Here is an 18,186-nt window from a genome sequence, read left to right as displayed (position 1 = left end):
CCCTAACTTCAAAGCTCATCCTTTTACTACCCCATTGGAGGATGTCTCCAAGCTGGATCATCCCCTACCCCTCCTGCAGAGGCCAAGGGATGATAAATGGCAAATATTCCTCACCCAAACTCCCTGTCTCATACCTTAGGAGCCTCAGAGTCTGAGGCTTTCTAAAATTAGGTCAATCACTTCCTTCCTTACCTCCAGCCAGTTTTAACTATAAGCTCTCCTATCCATCTTCCTTACTGGCTGAATTTTCCTCTGTGCTTTCATGGACTACCATAACCCAGCAGTATTTTTCCTATTGCCCTCTTCACTTCCCCTGGGAGTCTGACTTGTTACTCATTTTGGACCTGGTGCCTTGTGAACTTGATAATGGTCTTCCTTACCTTACTCAGCTCTGACGCAAGTGAGGAAGAGCCTTCCCAGTTTTAGTCTCTCCTTAGAGATGGGGCTCTGGATGTCAAGCTACCCCCCACTGCACGTCCAGTGAGTTTCCCGGATGCAGAGGGAGTGGAGAGAACTTGGGCTTTGGACTGAGACAGACTTGGGTTTGAATCGTAGCTATACAATAATTCTGAGTCATGATTTCCTTATTTCTAAAATACAGGTGATAAATGTATTTTTTCCAGACTGCATGTGAGGGTTAAGTGATATAAGTATTTTGTTGCCTAGCACCTAGGAATCATTTAATAACTTTTGTTATTTGTCTTACCTCCAGTATTCTTGATTGAAAATGCCCTAAATTCTCATCATATAACTAAAGGATACTAACATCAATTATAATTAGGCCAAGAGTTACACAGCATAAGCATTAAAAGCATGGGCTCCAGGACAGACGGCCTGAGTGTGAATCTCAGTTTCACTGCTTAGTAACTATGTGACCTTGGGCATTTACTTAAACCCTCTGAACATCAGTTTTCTCAACTGCAAAATGAGTTTTATGATTGTACCCACTTCATGGGGTCAAATCACTTAGAATAATGCCTTGACCATTATAAGCACTTAATTTGTACATGATATTATAGTTGTTACCATGTATTGAAGTCTTGTTAAATTCCAGGCTCTATGTTAAACTCTTATTCATCCTTTAGCATTTTCACAATGACTTCGGTCATAGGATCCCTGCCTTGGAGCTAGGGAAACTGAGGTTCAAGTGGAAGGATAGCTTACGCCCTGATTCTAGAGCGAGTAGGTGGCAGAGGCTGGATTCATGACAGGCAGTCACCACCCTTTTCACTCTGCTCTGAGGTTATCTCCCTCTGACTCCGGCTTATTCTCTAAGGAGCCCCCTTGGCTCCTTCCCAACTTCCTATCCTGATATCTCAAGGACATTTCCACATTAATCTTGGTTTCCTTTGCTATTTATGTCCTGTTACCTTTCCCAAGCTTTATCACAAGGGTTGATTAATCAGAAACTGTTTCTCAGAGGCTATGACCCTAAAGGAAATATATTACAGCCTCTGTAACCATTCCTGATCTCAGCTCATGAATGATAGGCTGTTTATCAGAGAGCAGAAGGCAGCCCATTGTTGGGATGTAAAGAAAAGGTGACCAGGTTAGAAGGCCTCATATAAGACATAGGTCTTGGGGACCTGCTGAGTAAGCTGATGTGCGTATGGTTCTTGGTAAACAGGATATTTTCTTGGGCTCCAAAATCACTGTGGATGGTGACTTCAGCCACCAAACCAAGACACTTGCTCCTTGGAAGAAAAGTTAAAACAAAATTAGGCAGCATATTAAAAAGCAGAGACATTACTTTGAGACAAAGGTCCATATAGTCAAAGCTATGGTTTTTCCAGTAGTCAGGTATGGATGTGAGAGTTGTACTATGAAGAAGGCTGAGTGCCAAAGAATTAATGCTTTCAAAATGGGGTGCTGTAGAAGACTCTTGAGAGTCCCTTGGAAAGCAAGGAGATCAAACCAGTCAATCCTAAAGAAATCAACCCTGAATAGTCACTGGAAGGACCAATGCTGAAGCTGAAACTCCAATCCTTTGGCCATTTGATGTGAAGAGCCAACATACTGGAAAAGACCCTGATGCTAGGAAAGATTGAGGGCAGAAGCAGAAGGGGATGACAGAGGATGAGATGGCTTCATCAACTCAATGCACATGAGTTTGAGCAAACTCTGGAAGATAGTGAAGGACAAGGAAGCCTGCCGTGCTTCAGTCCATGGGGTTGCAGAAGTTTGACATGACTTAGTGACTGAACAACAACCACAAACAGGATGGTGTTGGCCCAAACTGCTAACACTCAGCTCTGCCATCATGTGAAAGGGGTCTTCTAAGAGCAGAGATGCATAGCCACAGAGGTGGTCATGCATTCCGCTAAACAACCAGTAGAAATTAGAATGGTAGCAGCTACCTCTGATTGGAGGCTTCTCATGTGCTAAAGAGGAGGTACACACACCTCCTGGGTGTTAATGCTTACCAGGCCCTGACTTGCCCTTGAAGCTCCAAGAATCCCAAACAACCCAGAGTGCCCCAGAGGCACCATGCTAATTCTTGCCTCTGTGCCTTTATCCATGCATTTCTTCAATCAACACATATCCTAACTATCTATTATGGGTCTTTGGTGGGGGGAATTGTGTCCCTTTCCCCAAAATCCACATCTTAAAGTCCTAACCTCCAATATCTCAGAATTTGACCTGATTTGGAAATAGGGTCATTGCAGATGTAATTAATTAAGAGGAAGTCACACTGGAATAGGGTGAATTGTGTCCTTATAAACAGGGACAATTTGCACACATACACCCGGGGGTAATACCACATGAAGATGAAGGCAGAGAGCAAGGGGATGTGTCTACAAGATGAGAAACACCAAAGACTGCCAGCAAACCACCAGGAGACAGGAGAAAGACATGAAGCAGATTCTTTCTCACAGCTCTCAGAAGGAACCAAGTCTGCAGACCCCTTGATCTCAGATCTCTAGCCTCCAGAAATGTGAGAAAATACATTTCTGTTGCTTTAGTCACCCAGCCTATAACACCTTGCTACAGCAACCCTGACAAACTAATATAGCATCAGACATGAAGTTATGGGGATCAGCACTGAGCAACACAGATGAGGTCCCTGCCCACACTGAGTTTGCCTCTCAATAGAGAATACCCTAAGAATACAAAATTAATTACACTACAACTTCAGGTCATGATAAGTGATGTGAAGGAGACTAAAGCAGGATAAAGGGATGGACAGTGAACGAGGTGCTCAGGGAAAGTATCTGTGAGGAGGGGATATTTTGCATAGAGGCCTGAAAGAAGTGAGGGAGTAAGTCATGCAAAGCTGTGAAGATAGAATATTCCATGTTGGCCCCTTTGTCTGGATGGTGGTCCCCCTTGCCCTCTCTTAACCCTCCCAGCACCGGATGACTCATTCTAGTCTCAGCTTAGATGCCCCCTCTTCCAAAGAAATTTAGCTGACCCCCAAACTAAGCTAAATGCTTCCCTTCTATGGGGCTCCCAAACATCTAGAGTACATGTATCCCTCAACAACTTGTTTTATATATTTTTTGTTAGTTTTGTGTCTTTCTACCTAGATTGTGCTTTCACAGAGGACAGGACCATGTCCTAGTCATTTCTGTGTCCCCAGAGGTCAGCAAAGAATCTGGTGAACAACAAGTGTGATAAGTTTGTTGTATATATGGTTGGATGGATGGATGGATGGACTGATAGATGAATGGATAGAAGAAGTGAATGGAATTATGTTATTTATTCCTAACTACAACCTTGTGGGATAGTTATTATTGTACTTATGATACAGATGAGGAAATCTTGGTCTCACTGAGGAGGGATCTGGTTTATTCACACTATTCATACTGACCGTGTTCTAGGGCACAATTCAACCAGCTTAAATTGTTGAAGGACTTAGATGAGCAAAGTCACACACTGGACCCAAGTTCCTTGAAGGGCACAGCCCTTTACAAATTACACTCTGACATTTCCATTTGTTCCTTCCAATAGCCTGAAAATATATAAACAGGATAACTGTCTTTATTTGACAGACAGGAAAATCCTGATTCAGGGAGGTGAACTGAATTGCCCAGGCTCTCACAGCTAGCAAGCAGAGTGAGGACTCCTGACTCCCTGTTTTCCCATTCGTTGGTGCTGCTGCCCCAACTCACTGACCCTCGGAACCATATCTTAGATGCTTAGAGCTAAGAGGACTTGGACTTCATCTAGGCCAGCCTCTTACAGATGAGGAAGGAGAGGCTCAGAGCTGCATGCCCACCGTCCTTCCTTCAGACTTACCCCCATTTCACTTGCTCTAAGAAAGTACCAGAGGGATGCTACTCTGTTCAAAGACAACAGGAGACACCTGCCCTTTGTAACAAAATGAATAAAAAGCAAAACAAAGAAAGAGAAAAGGAAACCATCATCTAGACAGAACACTAAAACTCATTTTTCCTGGAGAATGGCAAGCTCTTCTTCAGCACCCCTTTCCCTTTAAGATCATAAGATTTTCTGGAGGATTAAATCAGAGGAGGACAGAGTAATGACAAATCCGCCAACCACAGCAGTCCCTCCATTAGCCCTTTAATGAGAAACATGTGAAGAATTGATGCTTTTGAACTGTGGTGCTGGAGAAGACTCTTGAGAGTCCCTTGGATTGCAAGGAGATCCAACCAGTCCATCCTAAAGGAGATCAGTCCCGGGTGTCCATTGGAAGGATGGATATTGAAGCTGAAACTCCAATACTTTGGCCACCTGATGTGAAAGAGCTGACTCATTGGAAAAGACCCTGATTCTGGGAAAGATTGAGGGCAGGAGGAGAAGGGGACGACAGAAGATGAGATGGTTGGATGGCATCACCGACTCAGTGGACATGAGTTTGGGTAAACTCCGGGAGTTGGTGATGGACAGGAAGGCCTGGCATGCTGCAGTTCATGGGGTCACAAAGAGTTGGACATGACTGAGTGACTGAACTGAACTGAACTGTGGAGGCGGAGGGGCATGGCAGCAGGGATAGGCAGGGTTCAAGGAGCTTCTCCCTCTCTGGTATGGATGGGGATGGCTGCCTTTCTCCAGTGACCCAGCATTCCTAGTGGGAAATGGAGCGGAGCAGGAGCCCCACCACAGCCAGCAGTCTGCGGGACAGCAAAGGTGACTGTGACTTCACTCCCACCATCCACATGGCCCAGCAGCCCTCTGCTCTGTCCTGGATCTCTGTGCCCAGTTCAAGGTTATGGATTCAACCCAGAGAGGTCAAGGTCAGATCCAGGAGCTGCAGTCTGCCCCATTCCATGAACAGGGAGAAAATCAAGCATGCAACACTTTTTGGCATATAATATCTCAAATCTGGTCTAAAGTTGAAGGTTTTTATGATGAAAGCCTGCTTCCACTCCTGTGTTCCAAAAACACGAGCAATATTCACCTCTCACTCAAGGAAAAAACCTCAGTCCCTTCCTTCTACCCTGGGGCCATACCCACAGTCAAATGATGAGCAAGGCAGCTCACCCTACTTGAGAGCTGTCTCCCCAGCAGCACTGTCTCTCCATTCCTGGAGCACCTACCTCAGGTCTGACCTCATCACCTCTTCATGACCTTCTTATAGTAGCAGACCCTCCCTCCCCTGAAAACCTACTCCACCTGTTGACATGCTCTTCCTGCACAATTAACCTGATCAGGTTAGTTCCCAGCTCCAAATACCAGGTTCCTTTCCTGTTTCCTTGTTGTTGTTGTTGTTCAGTCACTAAGTCATGTCTGACTCTTTGTGACCCCATGGACTGCAGCACACCAGGCTTCCTTGTTCTTCATTATCTCCTGGAGTTTGCTCAAACTCATGTCCATTGAGTCAATGATGCCATCCAAACATCTCATCTTCTGTTGCCCCCTTCTCCTTCTGCCCTCAATCTTTCCCAGCATCAAGGTCTTTTCCAATAAGTCAGCTCTTCACATCAGGTGGACCAAGTATTTGGAGCTTTAGCATCAGTCCTTCCAATGAATATTCAAGGTTGATTTCCTTCAGGATTGACTGGTTTGATCTCCTTGGTGTCCAAGGGACTCTCAATAATTTCCCTTGAGATATGTCCAAATTCTTCATCAGGCTCTGTATAACCCAACCTCAGCTCCTTATCTCTTACCACCCATTTTTCTCCCCAGAAGCTCTCAGCTGCTTGCAGTTACAGCCACACTGTGCCATGTATCATCTCTATTCACTTCCTCTTGTGACCCTTCTTCTGGAACAACTCCCTCCCCTCACCATCTCCCACCTCTTATTGCACTGCCCAAATGCTACTCAGTATTTGAGACCCAGCACAGACATCATCTCCTGAAGAGGCTTTGCCAGATCTCCTTCACACCAGCCTGGGACAGGGGCCTTCACCTTGCACCCACAGCCCTGTCTTGCTACACCCACAGTGACAGCCACCTAATCCTGTCTCTTTCTCCTGACTCCTCCTCAAAGGTCAGGGCTCTGTTTTACTCATTTCCACATCCCCAGATGCTGGTCAGGGGCCTTCACCTTGCACCCACAGCCCTGTCTTGCTACACCCACAGTGACAGCCACCTAATCCTGTCTCTTTCTCCTGACTCCTCCTCAAAGGTCAGGGCTCTGTTTTACTCATTTCCACATCCCCAGATGCTGGTCAGGGGCCTTCACCTTGCACCCACAGCCCTGTCTTGCTACACCCACAGTAAAAAACATAAGAACTCCATAAATATCTAATGGGTGAATGAATGCATGGTTGATGGAATTGATTTGAAGAGTCAGACAAAACTGAGTGACTGAACAACAACAAATGAGGGAAAGTAAAGAGTCTAGGAGAGTTCCAGGTATTGACACTTTTCGTAAGACTGGAAACACACAACAAATGAAGGTTTAGGGAGCAGATGGCTGCCCAATTGGGTAGAGATGTCCCATAGGCAGTTAGATCTATGTACTTATATGGAGTTAAGAAAAGACTGTATCTGGATGAGGGATATCATTTGGGGAATCACTGCAGTAGGAAACTTGCTCAGAGAAGGATCTAGAGTGAGAAAAACAGGGGCAGGAACCCTGAGGAACACTGTCGTTAAAGCATGGGCAGAGGAAGATAGTTCCATGTAAATAACAGAGGCTCCTACTGCTGCTAAGTCTCTTCAGTCGTGTCTGACTCTGCGAGACCCCATAGACGGCAGCCCACCAGGCTTCCCCATCCCTGGGATTCTCTAGGCAAGAACACTGGAGTGGGTTGCCATTTTTTTCTCCAATGCATGAAAGTGAAAAGTGAAAGTGAAGTCACTCAGTCATGTCCGACTCTTAGCGATCCCATGGACTGCAGCCTTCCAGGCTCCTCCCTCCATGGGATTTACCAGGCAAGAGTACTGAAGTGGGTTGCCAGTGCCTTCTCCGAAATAACAGAGGGGAGACATGGCCAAAGAGGTAGGAGCTGCTGCATCAGAATGTGATGCCACCCAAATCAAGGGATGAGAGCACTCCAAGGGGACCCATGTTTCCAAATGCAGCAGTCACTTCTTCTATTTATTTACTTGGCTGTGCTGGGTCTTAGCTGTGGTATGGGAACTCTTAGTTGCAGCATGTAGGATCAGTTCCCCAACCAGGGATCGAACCTGGGCTCCCTGCATTTGGGGTGCAGAGTCTTAACTACTGGACCACCAAGGAAGTCTTCCAGCAGTCACCTCTTAAACAATGAGCAAGGCCTTTATAATCTAGTCCTTGCCCAGATTTTCTACCTCATCCCCTCACACTGTAGATTTCAGCCCTTCTGCATATCTTAGGGTTCTCTCAATCTTCTGTGACATTCTACCTTCCTATTCATTTGTTCATTCATTTCCTCTCCTGTAAGGTCCACACATTCCTGTGTGGTTCCATACAACCCACTGGAAATTGTCATCATCGATCAAATGCCATCTTGAGCTTTTTCTCCTATAAAGCTTGCCTGACCTGTTAACCACTCCTTCCTCTAGCCCTCCACTTTTCTATCAACTTGGCTCTTACACTTCACCTGCAAGACTATATTTCTATTTCCATGTCTCTCTTCCCCATAAGATTGCCTTGTCTAGGGCACAGGCTGTCTATTTATCTCTACAATGTCAAGAGCAGACACATGATGTGGCATGGTCAGCAGTTTATATGTTTTATTGAATGAGAAAGAGTGAACAAAAGACTTTGCACATCAACATCACTCAGAGAACAAATCAATGGCACTGTAAAAATCAAAAGAGTTAATTGAGAATTTTCCTTTGCTGGGTTTTGATTAACTGAGGTTTCCCTGGGTTAATGCCTGGATTGATACTATACAGAATACATTCAGGTTTGCTCTGGCCTATATGAGCTCCTGAATGTAGTTGTAAATGAACTAATCTGGGTGGGAGGGATCACCTCTGTACGGTTATATAGAAACATCCGTTTGTGTTGAGACTGCCAAACTGGCTTTCCCTTAGCCCCACTGCACCAAGGGTGTCTCATAAATGTTAAATAATCATAATGACCATGCTCAAGGGGGTGTCAGTGGTCATAAAAGCTGGCTTTTATGGATGCTTGTCTGCATCTCCTGGTGGGTGGCTACAACTTACACAGGCCTGATGGCCAGAGGGCTCCATACAGGATGCATCTGAGAGACCTCTACGCTTGGGTGGCTTGGATCCAATCACAAGCTGGGACGCCCAACCATTGATTGATTGAGGAAGGCCACCCACACTGAGCCTTCTGGAATCCATTGGTGAGTCACGGGCCAAAGGATTATGTCTTCAATATGGGCCATCAGGCCTGATACCAAAGCATTTCCTGCTTACAGCTTAGGGGAGCTGTCATGAATGAGGGTGATGACCTGTGGGTCCAAGAAATAGCCAGATGAGAGGAAAACCACAGTCTCATTTACACCTCATGGGACATGGCTTCCTCAGCTTTTCTGTTTGATTCTATATTCTCCAGCAAACCTCATTTTACACTCATCCTATCATTTATCCTTTGTATTCATTCATTTCATGGACATTAATTGAGCACGTGGGCTAGACGTTAGAAGTACAGAGATGAATAAGACACAATTCCTACCCTTTTGGGTTCAGTTCAGTTCAGTCTCTCAGTGGTGTCTGACTCTTTGTGACCCCATGAATCACAGCACTCCAGGCCTCCCTGTCCATCACCAACTCCCGGAGTTCACTCAAATTCACGTCCATCGAGTTGGTGATGCCATCCAGCCATCTCATCCTCTGTCGTCCCCTTCTCCTCCTGCCCCCAATCCCTCCCAGCATCAGTCTTTTCCAATGAGTCAACTCTTCACATGGGGTGGCCAAAGTATTGGAGTTTCAGCTTCAACATCAGTCCTTCCAAAGAAATCCCAGGGCTGATCTCCTTTAGGATGGACTGGTTGGCTCTCCTTGCAGTCCAAGGGACTCTCAAGAGTCTTCTCCAACACCACAGTTCAAAAGCATCAATTCTTCAGCACTCAGCTTTCTTCACAGTCCTACTCTCACATCCATACATGACCACGGGAAAAACCATAGCCTTGACTAGACGGACCTTTGTTGGCAAGGTGATATCTCTGCTTTTGAATATGCTATCTAGGTTGGTCATAACTTTCCTTCCAAGGAGGAAGCGTCTATTAATTTCATGGCTGCAGTCATCATCTGCAGTGATTTTGGAGCCCCAAAAAATAAAGTCTGACACTGTTTCCACTGTTTCCCCATCTATTTCCCATGAAGTGATGGGACCAGATGCCGTGATCTTAGTTTTCTGAATGTTGTTAATTGTAGACAAATAAGAAACCATTCCCATGTAATGTGTTATGTATATATGGCCATTGCATGCATGAGTGCTCAGTCACTTAGTTTTGTCCAACTCTTTGTGACCCTATGGACTGTAGCCTACCAGGATCCTCTGTCCATGGAATTTTCCAAGAAAGAACACTGGAGTGGATTGCCTTTTCCTTCTCCAAGGGATCTTCCTGACCCAGGAATCAAACCCATGTCTCTTGCATCTCCAGCATCAGCAGGCAGATTCTTTGCCAGTGAACCACCTGGAAATCTCATATATGGCCATAGGGGTATGTACAAAGGGAAGAAAGGGGACACAGAGGTCATATTTGTACTGAGTTTTAAAGGATGAAAAGGATTCCAACTGGCAAGGAAAAGGGAAGAGAGGTGCTGGGTATCCAGAGCGGTGAGGAGGCATTTTAAACAACTAGATACATAGAGTGAAAGGAGTGCAAAGTAGGGGTCAAGAGCAGGATCTCTGCCTCCATAATTTCAGGGGTACAACTCACATAAGAGTCTACAAAGTCATGCAGTGCATAACCTGGTGGTTATATGCCCCTCGTGGCCCTTTTTGGGAGACTTGGGTTCAGTTCCTGTCTCTGCTATTCACCAGCTGTATGACCTCGGATGATGCTCTCGCTGTTCCTCATTCCTTTCAAGTGTGGAACAAAGAAACTGAACTAGATGATATCCAGATAATCTCTTCTCCCCAGAGTCCTCTATGAGTCCAGCCTGAGATGAAATGTCAAAGGAGTTAAAGCTTGTTGTTTTGCGACTGAATTAGGTATTGTTCTCAGAAATAAAACCCTAATCTTCCCCCAAACTCTTGATTTATGTACATTTTTTAACATAATGTTGGTTAAACAGTGATATATAGAATGTGAGCACTAAAACAGAATTTAAAGATCATTTAACCCAAGTGGTTCATTTTTGAGAAGATGAGATTGAGACCTAGAGACAGTATACGATCCACCCAAAGGCATATAGTAAGTTAAGTCAAGATCAGAACTCTATCAGACTCTTTGTCCTAAGCCAAGCAGTTACCAAGTTTGACACTGACTAATTCTATGACACTGCAACCTCCTTGGCTTGTTTCATGTTTATTCAAAAAAAAAAAAAAAAAGGAACCATCATCCTACTGAGAAGCATAATGCTGCTAATGAAGGCTGCCTGCAGATCCCCTCACATGCCTCCTGGACACCCTATTCCCACTCTGCTGGCTTCCAAACAGCAGAGCATCCAGCTGACCAAATCTGCAAATCTAGGACCATAGCACACCTCTACCTGATATTTCTTTGAAATATAAAAACTCCAAACCCTTTTCCTCATAATTAAATTAAATCTAGGTATATATACAAGTCACTTTCAATGTGGCCAAAAGCACCAGACATCCAAGTGAGAAACTCAAGTGTGATTCTTGCTCCTCCTCCTCCTCTCTCCCATTCCCTCTTCCAAGTTCCAAAATATGTCCTTGTCTCCAACACCACTGACCTACTTCAGAGCTATACCCTTTCTTACCAGAGCTATTACAGAAGTCACCTGACTGGTGTCCCTCCCTCCCATCCATCTCCCTCCTCCTGCCACCATGATGGTTTTGACTCTGCCTTGCTCAAGGGCAAACCAGGGGCACTCCCACATCCATCAGTAAAACCCAGTCTTGAGCCTGGCATCTTACATGTTTTTGATCTTCCCCCACCCACCTGTCATTGTTTATCTCTGCCTCTGTACTCCATAAGTATGCATAATTATTATTTATGATTCTACAGGTAAGTTGGAGCTTCCCAGGTGGCTCAGTTGGTAAAGACTCCACCTGCCAATACAGGAGACACAGGAGAGGCCAGTTCAATCTCTGGGTTGGGAAGATCCCCTGGAGGAGGAAATGGCAACCCACGCCAATATTCTTGCCTGGGAAATCCCATGGACAGAGGAGCCTGATGGGCTACAGTTCATGGGATCACAAAGAGTCAGACATGACTTAGTGACTGAATACACATGCACACATGCATGCCTTGGGCACAGGTATGCTGTGTTATCTCAGGTCTCCACATCTTTACTCAGCTGTTTTCTTTGCCTGGAATGCTTTCCCATTCTCAAATCCATCTCCCTTGTACATCCATCCTATACAAGTCTGCTTAGGGATACCACAGCAAAATTCCATTTTTGTGTAAACAACAAAAATGTATTTTCTCAGAGTTCTGGATGCTAGAATCCATGACCAAGATGTCAGCAAACTCAGCTTCTGGTAAGAGCTCTCTTTCTGGCTTACAGACAGCTGCCTTCTCTCTGTGTGTTCACACGAGCTTTGCTCTGTGTGTGCACACCGAGAGATAGCTCTCTGCTGTCTCTTCTCCTTATAAAAAGCCCCACCCTTATGACCTCTTTTAATTGCCTCCCTAAAAGCCCTATCTCTAAATACAATCACACATTGAGGGTTAGAGTCTCAACATATGAATTTGAAGGGCACAATTTAGTCCATAACACCTCCATTATAGCGCTCATCTCTATGTATTACAATGTTTTATTTTCATGTCTTTCTCCTCCATTGGCTTCTGAGTTCTTGAGGAAAACTAGAAGTCTGTGAATCCTCATGTCAGTGAAGACTGGTCCAGGTTTTGTGAAGCCCAAGGCTTATAAAATGTGATGGGCCTGCACTAAGGAAGGGATTAAAACTTGGGTCCTGAGTGACTTGAGGAAGGGCCCATGCAAGTGAAGAGCTCTGGAGCTTCAGTTTCATAGTCTCACAGTTTTACTGCCTCTGGACTCAACAATAAAAAGCTTCATTGGGTCCTACAAAGACCACTGGGCTGGGGCGCATTCAAACTTCTCACCTGATTTTGGACAGATAATTTCATTATCCACACCTCAGTGTTTATGCATGTGTAAGATGAACTTAGAATACCTGCCATGAGGTTGTTTTGAAGATGTAATTAAATAACCTGAAAATACATTAAATATTTGCTTACTTGCTCATTGTCTGCTTCCAACTACAATGTAGGCTCCATTAGGAAAAGAGACTCTGCCTTGGTCGTGGCTGAATCTTTTCCATGATGGTGCCTGGAAATGGTTGGATGCTTCATAAATATTTGTTGGGTGAAAGAATGTAGTGCCTTGTAGGACCTGAAAGAATGGTGCTTGGTATCCATTGTTAAGTTCTGCCAGTTGTAACTATTGCTACTATTAATGAATAAGGAAGAGACAGAAAATACTAACATCAGAAGACATAAAAATCACAGTAAACTAGACGCTGGAGAGCATTATCATTCCAAATCTCTTATTCTCCTAAATGGTTTGAAACTTAGAATAAGAAAATATTCGGAAGGAAGAAGGAAAGTTGAGAGAGGGAAGGAGAGAAGGAGGAGAGGGGGCAGAAAAGAAAAGAAAAAGAGATAGACAAAACAAAACAAAAGAACATTGAAAACTGTCCAGGCAATGGAGAGAGGCAAAAAGGAAAGCCCCAGAAATTTGACATCGTTTCTTCCAGGACCAAGACAGCTTATTTATTATTCATTCTTCATCAGCTCCCCTTGTGCTCTCCAGGGAGGAGGGAGTGTGGCTGGGTGCAGAATGCTCTCTCATCAGCCTTCAAAAAGGGCAGACAATCTCAAGTCATGTCAGGCCCCAGTCTCTTCCATCTTGGAGCTGAAAAGCTAGTCTTCCAATTTAGCTCTGAACTCCTCACCCCAATCAATTAAGAGAAATCTCATCAAAAATCCCAAATAAGTTTCGTTGGCCTGACCTAGCTAAAGAGGCATGGTTCCTCCTGGAAGAATCTATCATGTTTAAATGGCTCACCCTGATGGTTAGGAATTCAGAGAGAGAGGCTGTAACCCACACACAAGAGCTGAGAGGGACCCCCACACTTACAGAGGGCCCCCTTCATGACAGATGGGGAAACTGAGGTTCCAAGACAGCCAGCGACTTTATCAAGGTCACAGAACTTTTTATTACTATTGTTAAAAGGAATCCCTGAGACAGATCTGGCTTCCTACACAGTCCATTTAATTCTCACACTTGACTGTGTCAGTAACTCTGACTCTTGGTTCAAGGTTCAAGGCTCTTATGAGCCTGACCTCAGCTTCACAAACCTTGTTTCCGCTTCTCATTTTGCTTCCTATGTGCTATGGGAACTTGGACAAGTGACAGCACCTTTCTGGGCCTCAATCTTATCCTTCGTAATTTGTCTCACACATGTGCTGTCAAGATTAAGTAAGACAGCATGTTTTAAAAGCTGGTACTTTTTGTGCTTAATAAATGCTGATTTCCCACCTTCTCCCTTCCTCCTTCTGGCTTCCCTGGTGGTTCAGACAGAAAAGAATCTGCCTACAATGCAGGAGACTTGAGTTCAATCCTTAGATCAGGAAGATTCCCTGGAGAAGGAAGAAGCTACCCAACCCAGTATTCTTGCTTGGAGAATTCCATGGTCAGAGGAGCCTGGTGGGCTACAGTCCATGGGGTCACAGAGTAGGACACTAACTGAGCAACTAACATTTTCACTTTCCAATCTTCTCCCTTTCTCCCCCAGCCCTCCTTCTTTCCCTTTCCCTTCACTCCTCTTTTCTTCCTTTGTTCTTCACATAACAAATGATGAATGCGAAGAAGTAGAACACAGGGTCCTCGCTCAGAGGAAGTTCATCTCCAATCAGGCTTCTGTTTTCACTTCTGTAGCACGTAAAGGTGGGAATACACAGATGTCATTCCCTGTCCTCAAGGAGCTTATAGAAAACCAGAGCTACAAACAAGGGAGAGAAAACCCCACAAGAAGCATGAGATATTTTCAAGCATTCAAAAAATGTTACTCATAGAAGAAGAGAAGAAATTACCAAGTTAGGGTACAGTGATAAGGTATCAGAGGGGGAAACCCAAGAGGTACTGAAGTTCTCTTTGTCTGATTCAGAAAGAAAAAAAAAAAAAAAACTGGTAAAGGGAACTAGAAGTTCACCCATAGGGGCAACTATTTCTGGGCACCAGAGAATCTAAGTCCTCTGGGTCCTGTGACTAATTAGCCTGGTGGGAAAAAATATCTAAAATTACATGAAACTGAAACAAGAGAAAGAAAATGAAAGGAGAAGAGGAAAGAAGAAGGAAGAAAGGAAGGAAACTACCACTGGTTTTCACTTGTCAGTACCAAGTCCCAAACCAGATTCCTTTATATATTCATTTTATGAGTGAAAAAAAGAAAGGAGGAAAGGGGACAGGGGCAGTGAGAAAGGGTGGAAGGAAGAAGGAAGGGTGGGAAGAAAACTTGGAGATGGATACTCTCTTCTTTTTAAACAAGAGGAAACTAAAGTCAAGAGAAAATGCCTTGCCCACGGCAAAACGGTCATAAAACACAGAACTACTATTGAACGCCAGCTATGCGTAACTGCTCCCTCAGGACATCCCAGTCCCCCGATCAGAGTCCACATTATCCCCAAATTACAGCATCAGTGGTAAGGTATGGTCTGAAGAGCCAGGATGTCATGGGAAGAGGAATAAAAAGCACAGAGAAAAGGGCCCTTTTAGGTTCTCAGGGAATCCTACCATTTCTGTGATTATCTCTACAACATGAATTTCTCCTTAGGCTACTGACAAAGTTAACCCTGGGCATGTCACATAATCTCTCTGCTGCCTTATCTGTAAAATGGGTTCATAACATCACCATTATTTGATGAAAGAGACTGGATTAGCTGAAATCTTGAGTACCCATCCAGGTTGAAGTTTTTAGATGCTACTCACATCACAGAATTTCACATCTAAAAAAAGTGTAAAAGTTCATGCCCGAGAAATGGCTAGACTCTTGGTAGAGATTTCCACTTGGCCCATTTGTCTATTCTCTTCTTTTGCATAATGACAGAATTTTTATCTAGTCACAAGACTACCCAGGTAAAGTGATTTCTTGGCCTTACTTAAAGGTAAGGGTGGCCATATGATCAAATTATAGGTAGTGGAATATGAAAAAAAGTGATATGTGCAACTTCTTCCCTGAAAAAGAAATGGTAAGCTCTCCCCAATTCCTCTTTTCCTCTTCCTGTTGGATGAAATGCACACTTGATGGCAGGAACCGCCATCCTGGATCATAGGATGGAAGGCACATGATGAGGACCATAAGGCAGCACAATGGGAAGAACTTGGGTTCTTCTATCATTCGATATGGAATCTAGAATGGTGGTACTGATGAATTAATTTGCAGGGCAGCAGTGAAGAAACATAGAGAACAGACCTATGGACATGGTCATGGGGGAGGGGAGGAGGGAGAGGGTGAGATGTATGTGTATGGGGAGAGTAACAAGGAAACTTACAATACTATATACAAAATAGATAGCCAATGGGAATTTGCTGTATGTCTCAGGGAACTCCAACAGGGGCTCTGTGACAATCTAGAAGGGTGGGATGGGGTGGGAGATGGGAGGGAGGTTTCAGAGGGAGGAGATATGGGTGTACCTATGGCTGATTCTTGTTTCTGTATGACAGATGGAATACCACAAAATTCTGTAAAGCAATTATCCTTCAATTAAAAAATAAATAAAGTGAGAAAAAAGAAGCCATCATTCTATCCCTCGATAATCTACCTGAACTTCATATGTGAGAGGGAAATAAATTCCTATCTTATTTATGCTGCTGGCCTCTAGTAAATACATCCCTTTTATGAAAAAAAAAAAATCACAGATTGTCCAATTTGGGAAACATACTGCATGGAAAGTGAAATGGGAAACATTTTAGACACATTCATGGTATTGCCACAGTCATAAATACCAAGTCAAATGGCGCCAATGAAACTTCATGTCTATGCATGGAAATAGAGGGTCCCCCAGATAATCCAAATTATATTTAGATTGAATAGAAAGAGGGTTGGATAACCATTTCCATGTATACACAAAATTGTAGAAGTTATCACAAGACTTTTTTAATTATCTTCATCCCCTGCCCTGAGCCTAGAGGCCAGAAGACCCAGTTAGAATGAAAATTATATAATCCATTTATTTTTAAACCAAATTCCACTATAACTGCAGGGTAATAGTGGGAGAAGTCTGTCCAGGGAAGATGAGACTGGATGAGGTGAGGTCAACAGATCTCCAGGAACCTGCCTCTACTGCACCTTCATCTCTCTTATCTGCTTTATATATTGAGGTTCCCCAAAAAAGTTCAAATGATTCTGTGCTCAAGCCTGAGTAAGTCCAACTTCCTGGTAATAGAGGAAAGAACTAGCACCCAGAAAGGAGAATTGACTTGCCTACAGTCACACAGTGAGGGAGAGGACAAGTTCCCAGGCCTAGGAATCAGCCTCTTTCACTGAACCAGACCTATTTATTGATCAGGATAGACACAACTGCTAGCCCGGGGATATCCCTCTCTAACCACAGAGACAGAGTTTCCCTTTTGTTTGTGATTTTTAAGTGACTCTCTCATTCGCATGGGTGCTTCAGCCAGAAGGGAAAGAACCTTTGACCACAGCAGGTGCTCACAGCCTGAGAACGAGCCAGTGAATTCCTATACTGGCCCCAGGATATCACATCCTGTCCAGCCCGCTCAGCTGTCCCAGAGAGGGATGGATCTCTCCTAGTCAGAATGGGTCTTGAGAGCAGAGCAAAGGAAGGCATCACATTTCCTGTAGCATTATGACCACAACAAAAGATGTCTTCTTCCCAGAAGGGAGGATCAGGTGGGTGCCAGGAACAGGTCCCCAAATCCCTGAGCACCAGTATTGGTCAATCAGATTAATATTAAAAGTGATTGAGGGGACTTCTCTGGTGATCCAGGGGTGCAGATTCAATCCCTGGTGGGAGCTAAGACCTCAAATGCATCTTGGAAAAAAAAAAAAAAAACCCACACAAAACATGAAATAGAAGCAATATTGTAACAAATTCAATAAAGACTTTTAACATGGGGTGGGGGGAGAAGTGACTGGAAATTCCCTGGTGGTCCAGTGGTTAGGATTTGACACTTTCACTGCTATGGCCTAGGTTCAATTCCTGGTCAGGGAATCAGAGAATTAAGATCCTATACGGTGTGCAGCACAACAACAACATTAAAAGTGATTATTCATTGGAATGATCCAGAAGTTTCCACTTCCCAAAGGCCTTTTACGTACATTATCTCAGTTGGCGGTTCTTACAGTGCTAGAGGTGAAGTGGGTCAGAAATCAGTACAGCTTCCTGATACCTTCAGAGACACTGGGGGCCCATCAGGGTCTCACTAGAATGTGAATTCCCCCAGGGAAGGGGATTAGGTTGATTTTTGTCCACTCTTTCCCTAGTGTTTAAATACTACACTTGACCTGATGCCCACTATTTGCTTCATAAGTGAAGAAACAGCCTCTGCCGATCTTCCCAACTTCATCTCTCTTCAACACCCCCTAATAAGACACAACCCACTCAGCCTTCCAGTCAGTGAACCACAGGCAGGTCCCCAAGCTGAGGCAGCTCTCTCTCCAGCCTGCAGGGTTTATGCATCTCTTTCCTCAGCCTGAAATGGCCTCTGCCAACTTTTCCTCTGCTGGACCTTTCTATCTCAGTCGACATTCAG

General features: G+C 44.3%; 2 non-coding genes across 2 annotated transcripts; one reads left to right on the top strand and one right to left on the bottom strand.

The window, feature by feature from the left end:
• Positions 1 to 7,518: 7,518 nt before the first annotated feature.
• On the bottom strand, positions 7,519 to 7,591 carry TRNAW-CCA (transfer RNA tryptophan (anticodon CCA)). The gene has a single exon. It is a non-coding gene; the product is annotated as a tRNA-Trp (tRNA).
• A 9,982-nt stretch (positions 7,592 to 17,573) lies between these two features.
• On the top strand, positions 17,574 to 17,645 carry TRNAE-UUC (transfer RNA glutamic acid (anticodon UUC)). The gene has a single exon. It is a non-coding gene; the product is annotated as a tRNA-Glu (tRNA).
• Positions 17,646 to 18,186: the final 541 nt, after the last annotated feature.

The sequence above is a fragment of the Bubalus kerabau genome, chromosome 6 (assembly GCF_029407905.1).
Source record: "Bubalus kerabau isolate K-KA32 ecotype Philippines breed swamp buffalo chromosome 6, PCC_UOA_SB_1v2, whole genome shotgun sequence".
In the NCBI taxonomy this organism is placed as follows: Eukaryota; Metazoa; Chordata; class Mammalia; order Artiodactyla; family Bovidae; genus Bubalus; species Bubalus kerabau.
The sequence above is the reverse complement of the archived record's forward strand: the minus strand, read 5'-3'. Positions and strand labels throughout refer to the sequence as shown.